At 34.5% G+C, this 14,799-nt stretch overlaps 1 long non-coding RNA gene across 1 annotated transcript in view; it reads left to right on the forward strand.

The window, feature by feature from the left end:
• Positions 1-6,395, forward strand: part of LOC142326696 (uncharacterized) — a 33,230-nt gene extending 26,835 nt beyond the window's left edge. The window contains exon 3 of the long non-coding RNA XR_012756843.1: positions 6,333-6,395. This is a non-coding gene — a long non-coding RNA (uncharacterized LOC142326696). The remainder of the gene's footprint in view (positions 1-6,332) is intronic.
• The last annotated feature ends 8,404 nt before the right edge of the window (positions 6,396-14,799 follow it).

Here is a 14,799-nt window from a genome sequence, read left to right on the forward strand (position 1 = left end):
TAGTTGGCCGAATTCATCTGTCGCAGTACGGTACGGAACAAAGACGATTGCTTGTCGACATGCTTCAAGGTATCAAGTTATTTGGCTTCCTATTGTAAACCAGCAATAACTACCCATGTTAATTCAAGAAAAGTCTGGTGTTCCCCCCCGCCACCATTAACACCTAAATTCCATTTATTTACATCGTTTCTTTGTATTCCTTTCTTGTTCTTATCAAGACGTTTTTTTTTTTTTATAAATCTGCACTTGGAGACGTTTTGCAAAAGCGAAAGATGTTTGCAAGAAACTGCTTGTGCGTTTCTTCCAAACTCAAGAACAATTGACTTTGTTTTTATTCTTTTTTTTTGTAGATCTATCCATTTTAATACAAATAAACTAATATTAAGAAAACAGTCTAAAAGAAAATTAATTATATTAATTAATTAAAAGAAAATTAATTATATTTTACGAATTTTTGTAAGTCTACGTAAAATTTAAAAAACCAACTCGTTTTGTTCTTGGTAATCGACGCAGTTTTTTTTTTTAAATTATAAAATTGTACGAATTAAATGGATTAAAAAATAAAATTGATCTTATCCCCAAAATTAATTTTAAAAGAAAATATAATTTAAAAAAAAATAAATTTTTCAAATATCTAACGCTCTCTATTTATTTATTTGTGAAAATAATTTTTAATGTTATAGTTATTTTTATTTAGAAAAGATACATTTATTGCCTGCAGAAAACATTAAGGAAAGTTTACGTTTGTTTGACCTTGTGACCTATTTTTGAGGTGCACGTGGATATTTTGGCGGGTCATTCACAAACTAGAGGTCGGTGCGTCAACCCCTGCAAACATTACGTCACTGAATTCCGACCAATGAGGATGTTTCTGGGGTTCATACGCATCCGTTCAAATAGCGTATTGTTATTCCAAAACCAAAAATAACTCCCTTACCCGCACCATTACACCTTCTTAAATGAGCAGACAACCGCGCGTGCACGAACACAGCCGTTTCCCGCATGTATTAATTTTTTTTCTCTTTTAATGTTTTCCTGTTTTTTCTTAAACGAAAAACTTATTCGTCTTACTTGTCGCTAAACTATAACCTCTTATTATCGCATAATCTTTCCTTTAAATTAAAATGTCCAGCCTTCGTGGTAAGAAATAAATTTCAAGCCTTAAATTTAAAACTTGAAAATGAACCTTTAATCTAGAACACCATTCTAAAGAACAAAGATAAGCGTTTAGTTTTCAACTCGCTTTTTGAAGAAAGCATCACGCAAGTGATCGCCGTTAGCGGTAAGGCACATGTTCTGCACATCATCTGACGTCGTCCGAGACTTTCCACTGGAATCGCATGAATTTCTTTCTGCTCCGATGAAATTTTTCAATTAGTGTATATTGCGTTATTACGATATAGTTATTATATTCTGTATTTCGATTTTCCTGCACGTTTTAAAAGACGTGGGAATTACAACCTGTAAAATCGCGTTCAGGGTGCAACCTGACTCTTCATTAGCGTCATACTCTTCTGATGCGGTACCGAAAAGGTTATGATGTACGGTCTTAATACATGATCTTACGGTTGGTCGTCAGTTCTTATGCGATAAAATAATTAATAATTTTACAAACAAAACTACGGATAATTTTTGGAGAATTGTTTCTAACTTTTGTTTTTCAGCAGGGCGTGAAACAATTTCCACGTAATGATTTCAATACAAAATTTTCTACGTATTCAAACGGTAACGGAATACTAACTTACTTTTTCTCAGCGACTAACAAAAGATGATAATGAATCGAACCCTCTGGCAGACCTTCCACCAGAAAAAGTCAAAAAACTTCAACAGACGGTGATTATCGTCAAATAACAATCAGAGAGCTTGAAGATGAAGTAAAAATTGATTTTTCACACCGCAATCGATTTTAACGGAAGATATCGGAATGCGGCGCGTAGCAGCAAAAATCATCCCGAAATTTCTCACTCGTTAAAAAAAAGGAAAACTGACTGCAAGTTCCTCAAGACATGCAAGTTACCCAAGATATCACATTAGCAGAAGGATGTGCTGACACTGATCCTGATTTTATGAAAAAAATAATAATAGATGAAACTTGGGACTGAGCTCTGACTGAAACAGAGTCAACCCGTCGGAAAACTTCAAGTTCTTCGCGGCAAAAGAAAGACAGGGAACAAAGGTCATCACGAGTACGCTTCTCAAGGATAAACTATCGTTAAAGAGTATTACATAACTGTTCGTCTGCTGAAAGATGTTCGACTCAAGACACCACAGCTTTGGGAAAATCGCGATTGGAAAATTCATTTCTGCAGTGCTCCGGTCTGAGCGACGCAACTTATCCACAGATTTTTGGCAAAATACGGAATCGGATGACTTCAACAGGCTACTCACCAGAAATGGCTCCGTACGATTTTTGATTCCTTCCTCTGTTTAAAATTTTGCTTAAAGAAAAGAGATTTGAAGACAGAAAAGAAAAGCAAAAGAAATGCGACCAGAGAACTTACGGCATTCGCTAGAAAGAAGTTTGAAAAATGCTTTCGACGATGGAAACGTCGCTGGGATAAGTGCGTCGCATCAGAGAGGTTAAGTATTGAACTAAGTACATCGAGTATTTTTATTTTTATTTTTATGAGCTTTACGTTTTGATCACACCTCTTATATTATACACCGGTTTTATTAGGTTGAATTTATTAGGATCATCGGTTTTATGAAATAGAATTTATTCAAATTAAATAAACTATAATCACCCTTTACGGAAATAACCGCAAATTGAAATATTTCTTATTAGTATTTTTTAATTACTTTTCTTTTAATCGACTTACGCATTTTTGTAAACGATCCCGATTTGTCGTATTTCTTCCTCTGGTCGTTCATTTTAATAACAAGTTAATTATTCAACATTTTTATGCGCTTTTGTCTTTCGCTATTGTTGTTTGGTGCCGCCACGAGGTTTCAAGTAACACGTATAAAAGTAGAAATACACATTTTATAATACTCGTATTTATAATTTTTAGATAATATCTAGCGCTGTACTCGGACCAAACTGCAAAACTAATGCGAACTAGAAAACATTTCTAATTAAGAAATTTTATCGTGTATTCGACTGCAAAATAAAACTCTAGCGCAATTTTTATCCAGCAGAAGGGAAGCACAAGGATCACGGTGTAAGAAGTCATGTCTGATAGCAGCGGTGGCGACACCTTTGGAGAAATGATCATAGACGAAATTCGGCGCGCTAATCGGTTGATTTCCAGGCGTAAAAAGAAGACGACGGGGGAAACTTCGGTTCGATGCCAGAGAAGGGTTATTGATTCGCCTGGTCCGTAGATTCTCCGTCTGTCCCGGTCGGGTTATGAGACGAACAGAACGATGAGCAGAGTGCGACTAAACATTCCGGGAAACGTCGGCTACGTGGTTCTCCTTCGGCTTCTGAGGGAACGAAGAAGCACATGGCTGGTTGGAGTTCTTTGTACTCGACTGAGAAGGTCTCCGACTTGGGGAGGAGCGAGTTATTGGTGGATATCTTCGGGGCTTGGCCAGTGCGGGTAGATTGAACCCGGACCAGGTCCTGGTTTTGCAATCGACTGCTCAAGATCTTTCAGAGGAGGATAGCAGTTGTAAAATTGCTCTAGAGCGGTCTGACTACCCTCTGTTCGTTGACTCGTTGGCAGGGGATCGTGAGGTAGCCTCGGTTATTTTCAGGTCTACCTCGCGGGTGCTGACGGATGAACAGAATCGGCAGATATGCTTCTGTGGTTCACATGGGCGAGTCGAGCGGATAATAAGACGGTCCGTGGAATATGTGGGTAAAAGGATGGAGAAATAGCTTTTCGTTCATGTGTTACAAGCGTCACTAACGTCGACGCTGACCGGCAAGAAGCGTCCCGCAGGCCCTCCAACTATTACAGTGGTTGTCAGGGCAGAGGGGAAGACCTACACATATCTCCTCCGCACGGTGAAGGGAGCAGTGTCACCGGGCGAAACCGGGATCCTCTCCGTACGGAAGAAACAGGGAGAGGACCTACAACTCTGGGTGCGGGCCGATAGCGGCGAGGCCGAACAGTTGAGGAGAGATATCGCCTAAAAAGTGAAGGGTGCTACCACGGCCCTGTCTGGAAGGGATGGTAGGATGTACCACATCCTAGTTAAGCACGTGAATGCTCTTACGACGCAGGATGAGTTTCTTGGGGAACTTTGCAAACTAACGGGTGTCAGTCACTATAGATGTTTTATCAATGCGGCCGGCTTACGGATCAATGCAGATAGTCGCACTGGCAGTACCGCCTATTCTTAAGGATAAACTGTTGTCTGACGGGAGTGTTCACAATGAATGGGTAGCCTGTCGGATGATGCGGCATACCTCCGACGACCTCTGCTTCAGATGCTGGAGTCCAAGCCATAGGACCAAGTTCCGTAACGGCACCGGAAGGAGTGGTCATTGTTTCACGTGTGGTAAAGCCGTATACGTAAAGATTGTAAATAGGAGCCTCGATGTACATCCTGCAAACTGCACGGTCATGCGCCCGGAGGTCGGGAATGCAAGACGGCTTCGTCTGCATCAGGAGTTGTGTCTTCACAGTAACTTCAAGGTATGTTTGAGAGACAGCCCCGTCCGGGACGAGTGGGAAGCTTCGGTTTTCCACCTTTAATGATCGGGTGGGCACTCCTTTGAGATGCCATTGGGGAAAATGTAAGACTGGGTTCCCGGTGGGTGGTCCCTTTTGGGAGCTACCCGTTAGAGGTATGGCAAGCAAGAAAAGACCGAGTCCCGGCTACCTGGGCGGGATGTTGTGCCCTTCCGAGGTAGTTTGAGGCGCTTGTGCACCTCCCGGATCTAAGTCGGATTTAAGTTTACGCTTAGCTGCGGATCCGGATCCGAGGGGCGGGGAAAATAAAGACGATAAAAAAATAAAACGGATATGTTGAACGATTTCATTAAAATTAAATATATCTCGAGAGCAATTTTTTAAATTATTTCAATTTGTTATTATCGTAGGAGAAACTGATTTATTGCCGTTCTGTATATCGATTAACAAATACTTGACGAATATATTTTTCATCAATATCTTCAAAATTCTTCTATTTTGATAAAAATATTTAATAAAAACCAATAGCATGAAGCTCTCTTCATGAGTTGCATTTCAGAATATGCTTGACAGGCATTTCAGACCCTGGAGATCAAATTGAATTCATTTTTATCATTTGACATTTTCTCCGCTTTAAGTATAATATTTAAAACGATGAGTACGTTTTAAACATTTTATTCGTAAAAAAAAAGGATCCAGAAGTATAAAAATAATTTTAATTGTTGGTTTTTACAGCGATGGAGAAACGTTTAAATATTCACGAACACTTAATTGGCGTTATCGCAAATAAATTGCTGACGAATAAAAGGATTACTTCACATATACAATGTGATTCACGAAAATGTAACAAACTTTCAGGGTGTGTCCTACCGGTGAAAATAAAGAAGAAAGTTCATATAAACATAGAGTCGGAAACGCTAGTTAGCGAGTGCCGGCTGACGAAAGATTTCGCCCTGATTTCTCCGCCTTCGGTAAAATTAAACCATACTAAAATTCTTGGGACAAATACTAAAGGGTAAATTTAACGGTTTTATATGAAATCTTAGCTAAAAAATTGAAAAACAAAATAGGTCCCAGAGCCATATTTTTTGTAGTCTTCGAAAAATCTTGGTTGAAAGAAAGATCGGAAACGAAAAAACACTACTTTATGTTTGGCGTAAAATTACTTTGTTAAATGGGTAATAAACACGTAAAAGTTTTAAACAAAATTTGTAGAGAATACAAACGAAAAAATATTTAAGTTTATTATAAACAAAACATATCAAAATGCGGCAGATTTTAAGCCACAAATTGAATAAAACAAAATTTTCAATGACAAAACAAAATAAAAATAATTTAGAAAAATGGACGATCAAAATTAAAAAAAGAAAATGAAATTTGTTACAGAAAAGGGAAAAAAATTAATTGTTCAACAAAATCTTATATTGTTTCCTTGTAATACTGTATTTAAATATCATTATAATGATTATTTATGATCAAAAAATAAAGATATTAAAAATATTAATTTATAAGTAAATTAAATGTACAGTAAAGGTGGCGGGTAGAAGTGGATCAAAAGAGAGATTGAGTGACTACTAATCACTCGGTACAAAAATATAAATTGTAGGGTTCAGCTAGAGGGAAGTTAATATGACACAAGATAAATGGAAGAATTTATTTTTTAATGTATCAATTTATTTGGTCGGGGAAAACATTAGTATTAAAGAAAGTATTAATAATAATTTATATATATATTTTTTTTTTTTAAAGGGTCATCTCCTCCTCTCTCTTCTCTACTCCTACCCTCTTCAAATGGACAGAAGAACCAGGCAGTTAAAGGATAATGAAGGGAGAAAGAAGAGTAACAGCAGTGCATTATAAAAAACCTTGGTTTGCTATGCGCGCAATAAAACAAATAACTGGAAGACAACCTAAAACAGGATTTTTTTTTTGTTACAAAAAACAGAAATTCATATTGCAATAATTTCTGGATAATTCTTAAATTGTTTACCATTACACCTCCAAAGTCCAAGTCTTCATAGCAATTATTAGTAAGCTCTTAATTGGCGACAGATCTAGCTTCAATTTAGTTTAACACAGCCTGAAGCTTCTCAAAATTGATCCTGGGATTCAAATGTCCAAATCAATTTCCTGGCTTTGTTCTCCTCAAAGGATACAATGCAAAAACCTGATCAAATATGGTTCTTCTTGTAGATAAATTTAAGATATTAGTATATGTTCAAAGCTCGTCATTGGATGACTCTACTGGAAGGTAAAATTTAAATTTCAGCCGAGATAAATTTATCTTGGACTTTTTCTATCGCTGCAAATGTATACTCCCTATTCCTGTTCTGATCACAGAAGCATATTTCAAGCGGTTCAGTCTTTAAGTGATTTTTACAGGAGAAAACAAGATTGGATGCTTCTGAAGCTTCTACCGATCCACATAATAAGTCTAAAACTCTTTCTGACTCTACTAACAATATTTTCCACTCGGTTCATCAGAGAAGCATATTATCCTAGAGAATTCCAACATCTCCAATAATATATCTCATCTCTTATAATCGGCACATTTGAGATTAAATAGTTTAAATACCGTCTAGTTTTCCTTGAAAATTTGTCTATCTTAATTTTTTAATACTGAGAGGTGTACTGTTATTTTGAGACCGGGCCTGTACTTTATCTATATTGTTTTGTTAAAGCTAAATGATTTTCTTTTCAAGAAACTGCTTTATGTTTCTTTAAATCATCAGCATACAGTTGTAAATCACCGATCCAACATAGAACATATATCATTAATAAATAAAAGAGGACCAACATTGGAACCTTGTTGAACCCCAGACTTCATTTTGTATTTCTGAGAGATGGTGCCTCCAAAACATACAGAGAAGTCCTATAAATATGAATTAAGCAATCTTACTTACTCTTCACTGATCTCAAATCATGGAAGTCTTTCAATAAGCAAATGGTGTGGCATCTTATCAAAGGCTTTTGAAAATCAAAGTAGACGATGTCTATCTGACTTTCATGCTGAATCTCAGGGCCAACTGTCAACAGGAATGAGGTGAGATTAGATGTAGTTAACCTAAATAATAATAAATTAATGAATACGTATTACCATAATCATTCCTGAAATATTCTATTCCACAATCATGTAAATGAATCGTAGAATCTTCAGATAATGAATTTATTACTACTTTATAAATCTAAATAAAAGTCGAAAGTATAAAATTACAAAAACTGTTATAGTTACATAAATTTTCTCTGTGATTAGTCAAGTATATTAAGTATTTAATTTTTTTCTTAATTAGTGATGAGTGTGTACACAATGATTCACTTTACAATCTACTCCCATGCATGGTGTTTACTTCATGTTAAATTGAAATTATTAAACTTTTGATTATGTGTTTATAATAATTAATTTGCTGCATTGAATGTGTTAAAATATCAATAGAATAAAATATTGTACATATGAATATATTAAATTTTATTTAACAGTAACTGATATTTGAATTAATCACACATAAGTGACCCAGTAGAGCTGTAACAAATTAATCTAGATTAATGGCCATTAGCTTCATGATTATTCTGTTATCTGATCTATCTTCAAAAGCATATTCCTGTAATTTACAATAATAATTCTGTAATAAGACTATTTACTCTATTTAAAATGTTGTCCTTTGATTAATTTTATATTGTAAGATATTGCCCCTGTTGTCTTGCTACACTTGATACTTAATAAAAATATTTGGTATTTTATTAGTGCTCATGTTGAATACAAACTGGCACTTTCCTGTTACATGTTAGTCACTCTTATCGTTTACATATAATTATTTGTTTTTGTTTTGATTATAAAAATGATAAGAGTCAATTGATAATTGTTAATTTTAAATTCTGAAATTATTATTACTCTAAATTTCAGTGGAGCAGGTTTAATGTTATTTAATGTTTACAATGCTGTTTCAGTAAAATGAGTTTCATTATGCTTGTGAATTTCATTAGGTTCATGATTTCACTTTCAAGAAAATTAAATTTTTCAAAACCAGCTTATGAGCAGTTCACAGCAAAAAATTCTGTATTTTTTTCAAGGCAAGAGAGATATGTTTGCAATAAAAATTGTACTGCAGTTTTAAAAAAGAACAAAATAAGCACTGTATGCTTATTAATTCTAGTTTGCCTCTTGAGAAAGTTTTTCATTTCATTTTTTGCTGGACGTTTGGATATATAACTGTTGCATTTTGCAAGAATAGGAAATAAATAAAAATACTGTCATACATTACAGCAACTATCTCAGAGAAGTGTGTGCTTTATTGCTTAATCCAATAGTAATTAATGTTTAGAAAAGTTTATTTGTGAGGTAATAATATAACAGTGATAGACAAGTTAACAACTACTGGGCATTCAAGGAATATCAATGAAAACTAAAGAATGTTTCTTAATTGCCATTTGAATATTTTGTGGCAAAAAAAGAAATGACTGACTAGTAATAAAATGCCTACAAACTTTCTCAAAAAAAAAATTTAAATAATTATTTACTCCATAAACCTGTTAAATTTGTTTCCTGGGCAATGAATGTTTCCTCGGGAACCGGGCACATGAAGAAAGATAATAACCAGCACTCATCTTGCTTAATTTTTTTAGGAGTTATAGTCATTTGATTGGTTTGATGCTATTCTCCATTCCTTTTTGCTCTAATCCTTTAATTTTAACGTATGCACATCCTTGGTAACTTACTTTATGTATACCAGTTTCTGTTTTGACTTAGTAAAGGTATGTCAGTGAATCAGAAAAATTTAAAGCACTTGTATTTAAATAAGTTTTTTAAATATGAATATTTCTACAGTTATCTGTTAAGCCTGTCATTTTATTTTATAAAAATAACATTTGATAGGTGGACACCATTATGACGTATGCACTATTGTAGTTTTAATCAAAAATTTCTTATTACTGGTGTAAGACGCTCACAGTAATACGTACATGCAACTTCTGAATTTTTAATTTTAGTTCTGCTAATGTTTGCAGTCGCTACACCTTGCTCTTGAGCAAACCCTAAAGAAAAAATTTATACGTGGACAAATCAGAAGATCTAGCCAAACAATACCCCCATTTTTGGATTTGGTATGGTATGGTTAAAAGTTTTCTTAAAGTAGTAAAATACACACAAACGGTATGACTTGTATAACCATCTTGCTGGAACCATGTAATTTGTGGCATTAATCAAACCAATTGTTCCTCAAAAATGTTGCGACTATGCTTGTGTAACACGCTAAAGTAACGGCTGTAGCATTTTCTCAGTCTCTTGAAAAAAGAACAGCCCAATATTGACCGATGATGAAATTGGACATTGGACCTACTAACTTATCTACTTATGGACCTAACTTATCTGTGATCTACAGATCATGCGATGCTTTCTCTTATAACTGAAGTGGGTTTTCAGTGCCCCAATGTCGACTGTTCTGCTTATTAACACAGCCCTATTATTAAGTGAGCTTTGTCTGACATAAACATATGGTGGATTAAGTTTTCATCACCATCCGAACTACATTATTTAACAAAAATTCATGTGAGCAACCAAATCAGCATCTTTTAATACCTGAATAATTAGAATTTTTTAGAGATGAAAATTTAAGTCTATATGTGAGATTTGACAAATCAATAGTTCACAGATATTCAATGCTAAACATTTTTAATCGCAAAATATTTTGGAATGCGTATATGGCAGTTCAAACTCTGTCAATGTTTTGTGGCATTCTAACAATTTTTACTGCCCCTTTATGTTTAAAATCTAATGTGGCTCAGTTTCCTAAAACTTTTTAACCCATAAGTTAATTGCAGGATGCCAAATATTGAACCACCTACAAAATAATCTTCATACAGTTGTCGCAAAGACACCATTTTATAAAATGATTTAACACAGAAAGTATGATGCACTCTCCCACTCACTCCCAGGGCCATTTATATCCAAGTTGACGTCTAGCCACACCAACAGATCCCCTCCATCTGGGCCGGTCTCCCGCATCCCTCTCAGCAGCTCCAGCCCTTTCCTTTCTTCAGGATTACTTCTCATCACTTCCTTTACCAAACATCCATCCTTCCCTCTCAGTACATGTCCAGTCCAATGGATTCTTCTGCACTTAATTTCATTCACTATATCCACACTCTGTACAGTTCCCTGATCTCTCTATTCCCCCTATTCACATGTAGGTCCATATATTTTCGCAGTAGATGCTTTGCAGCTCGTGCCATTTTCGCAGCTCAAATGCATTGAGCTTTTTTGCTTCCTTTTTATCCTTTCTCCATGTCTCTGCTCCATACAGCAATACTGGAGAGATTATTGTTTTGTACAGTCTAATTTTTGTTTTGTGTGATAAGGATGAAGACACTATTCTGTTGTATGCATAAAAGCATCTACTTTTCTGAATTTAATCTATTTTGTATTTCTGGTACCTCCGTATTCTCACTTAATATAATTATATTAATATATTTATATTAATATATTTATATTAATATAATTATATTCTCACTTAATATAATTATATTAAGTGAGAATAAGGAGGTACTTAAATTGGTCAACTTCCTCAAATTCATGTCTCTTCTAAAGAGACAAGAATTTGAGGGAAGAGACATATCAAATCAAAATCATATCAAATCAAAGGGATGGTTCTCTACAAATGTAGAGAGCCATCCCTTTGATTTGGGTTTCTTGTAAAACCCATGAAATTAGTTTTGATGTCATTTGTCTTCAATCCCATTTTTTCTGTTTCTCTTATAAATATTTTGGTTACATCTTCCAGACTTTCTGCAATTATTGTTACATCATCCGTGAATGCCAATATATTTATTTTGGTTCCGATCCAAACACCCAGGTCCATCTCTGCCACCTTCTCTAGTGCTTCCTCCATGGCAATATTGAACAGGACTGGAGAGAACCCATCTTCTGTCTGACTCCTGAGTTTATTTATAGGACTCAGAAACACATCTGTTAACCCACACTGAGCCCCTTGACTCTGCGACACTCATTTTAGTTAGGTTTATCAATTTTTTGGGGACTCCAAATCTGTCTAGCTTTATCCATAGTCTATCTCTAATTATGCTGTCATAGACTTTTTGAAAATCAATAATGACCACATAGAACTCTTTATTAAACTCTCAGTGCTTGGGCACAATTTCTTTTATTATGAATATCTGATGCATTGTAGCTCTACCCTTCATAAAATCCACCTGATTCTCTAGAATTATTTCACTTGTGTAATGTTCTAGGTGGTTCAGAATAATTTTTGAAACAACCTTATAAGGGATAGTAAGGCGTGAGATACCCCTGAAGTTACTGCATCTTCTTTTTCCCACCTTCTTGTGTACGGGTACAACTATTGCTTCCTGCCATTCAGTTCGCATTTTCTCCTTTTTCCAGATTTTCAACATTATTTCCCATAATTTTTCTATTATTACATCACCTTCCTTCTTCAGTATTTCCGCTCTCATTCCATCTTTCCCAGGAACTTTGTTGTTCTTTAGTGCCTTCACTGAATCCTTCACTTCTTCTCTGATTTTCAAGTTTGAGTTTGAATCCCTCAGCTAATGGTTATTTGCAATTCTTTCAGTGTTTATTCTTCTCTCATTTCCTTCCTCCTTTCTTATCTTGATTGCTATTCTTTGGGTCACTTTGGCTGAGAACCAGCGAATAGTCAGTCCCACACTCTATCCCTCTAACACTTCTAATGTCCACTATGCTTTTTTTGATCAACAAGCACATGATCAATTTGGTTTGTAGTCACTCCATCGGGTGATGTCCATGTGTACTTATGAATGTCTACTTGGGAACATGGTACTAGGTATTTTAAGGTCATTTGCCGTTGTAAAGCTCACCAGTCAAGTACCATTGTCATTTGATCTCTGGTGCATGCTCTCATTTCCAATAGCTAACCTCCAAATCTCCTCTCTACCCAATTTGGTATTTGCGTCTTCCCCAGGATAATTTTCATATCAAAATTTTAGGCGGGTCGTTAGCCCAACACTCAACCCCCAGCCTGGAGGATCAAGGTATCTCTTTTAGTCTTGCTCCTACCTCAAGAAGACCTGACCAACGTGGAAGACCCAACCAGTAGCTAATTTACCACCGGTATAGTTCTCGAGGTTGTTGGAGCATGCAAGCCCACTCACCATGGCAAGGCAAAAGATACCACTGAATGGGAAGCATGATGAACACCTGACTGCTACTCCATGTTTACTAAACGGCTTAATTTATTGACAATATATCAAGTTCAGCATCCTTACTCAAATAGCAAATGAATTACCAAGCTTTTAAATTTTCTCCCTTCACTGATATGCCTTATTTAAGAAGTAGGGGATTGATTTTTTTTTTTAAAATATTTTTCCATTATTTATAAAATTATGCACTGTAGATAAAAAATTTACTTTAATAAAGTTTTCTGTAGAATGCCTCTGAAGAATATCAAATTTGGTCTTTTCTTGATATCCCCCACCCCTTAATGAATTTTCGAAAGAATGAATATGATCCATGCCCCATAGATAGAAATATTTAAGCCAGATTTGAAGAAAATCAATTTGGTCAATCCTAAGATATAAGGCTAAAATCAGAACATACATGGATATGTATGTTTTTTACACGTACATATATTTGTTTTTTTGATCTGGCTGAACTAGTTGGACCTGAAAAGTTAAAGATGTTCAAAAACACCCTGATATGCTATTTTTGGTTCATCACCATACTTTTCCCTTAAATATAGTACTAAACTAATGTATAAATAAATATATATATGTATGTATACAACATTTTTATCTACTTTAACCTGTGAAATAAAAGATGTTATGTTTACATATTTATATTTTTTATATAATTACAAAAGATTGTATCAGGGAAAAGATTGAGGGACGCTGATTATAAAAGCCATTTAAAAATTTTCCTTAATTTGTGAATGGTTATCTTAACACCACCAGTTCATATGTAAAACTTAAAATACTAGGTTTTGAATAATAAATTAACATGTCATAAACAGCACATGACAAATAAACAATGTATACAATTTTTTTTTTGACAAAATAATACATCCCAACCAATTGTACTTTCCTTATAATTTTAATAATCAGGTTTGATTCCCAGCAAGGTTCACTAGAATCTTTGGGGATTACAATAGTATGACTCCAGATTAAATTAAATACTATAGTAAATTTGTTATAATTATACATATTTATGTATAATTATAACATATTTATTTTAATATTTTAGATACCTCTAATAATTTAAATTATAGCTCGTATAACTTTAGGAACATCCTTAGTCTAATTTAACAGTACTAGCTAGATGGTATATTTGAAATGTTTTGGTTTGAGTGTTGATTCCTTATTATTTGGTGTTCAGTAATGAATACTTAATTACCAATCAGACTTACACAACAATTCATTTTAAACATTATTTATTACTACTATACTAGTTAAATACAGAACTTACTGAAGATTGATACATCATATTTATAAACACCAATATTTATATTGTATTGGAGATAGTCCTAGAGTTCATTCTTGAGCAAGTCAGACTTTCTGTAGCAAGTCAGTATTACCTATCAACATCTCTCTACTAATAAAAGTCATATTTAAAATAAATACACTATATTATTATTTTAGTACTGCAGCTATCTGAATTAAGTGACATCTAGATTAACAGGGTTCAGATTATGTGTAGAATAGCAAAGTAAGTGTTCTTGCAATCGCTTAAGATATTCAAAAGATTTTTTTTGGCAAGCTTAACAACTTGAAATGTAAAATGGAATCTGAATAGATATAAAAAAAATATAGATGTAAAAGCAGCACATCTATATAAATTTTAGCTTTTGGAAAGTTATAAGGGGTCATTTAGGATGAGGATCATCCCGATCATACTGCGTGTCTAGAGACAAAGAGATCTGAAATTATCTGATTTGAATGGTAGTAGGCTTAGCATTTATCATACGCTAAAAAATTCTCATATTATTTCCACGTGCAAGATCTGAGATTATCCGGGAAAGTTTTGAAATATTTTTGTGAAGAAGGATGGAGAAAGTGAAAAAGATTGAAAAGGAAAGAGGAATAAGGAAATTTTGAAGCGTATAAGAAAGGAATCTGATGAACATGTATAAGGAAAAGCATTTGGTTGAATCGCATGGTAATTAGGAAATTATTTCAAGCGAAGTAACAGAGAGAGATAAAGTAAATGAGTACGAGAAAGAAAAAGGTTTTGAAT

The sequence above is a fragment of the Lycorma delicatula genome, chromosome 6 (assembly GCF_047948215.1).
Source record: "Lycorma delicatula isolate Av1 chromosome 6, ASM4794821v1, whole genome shotgun sequence".
NCBI classification, from domain to species: domain Eukaryota; kingdom Metazoa; phylum Arthropoda; class Insecta; order Hemiptera; family Fulgoridae; genus Lycorma; species Lycorma delicatula.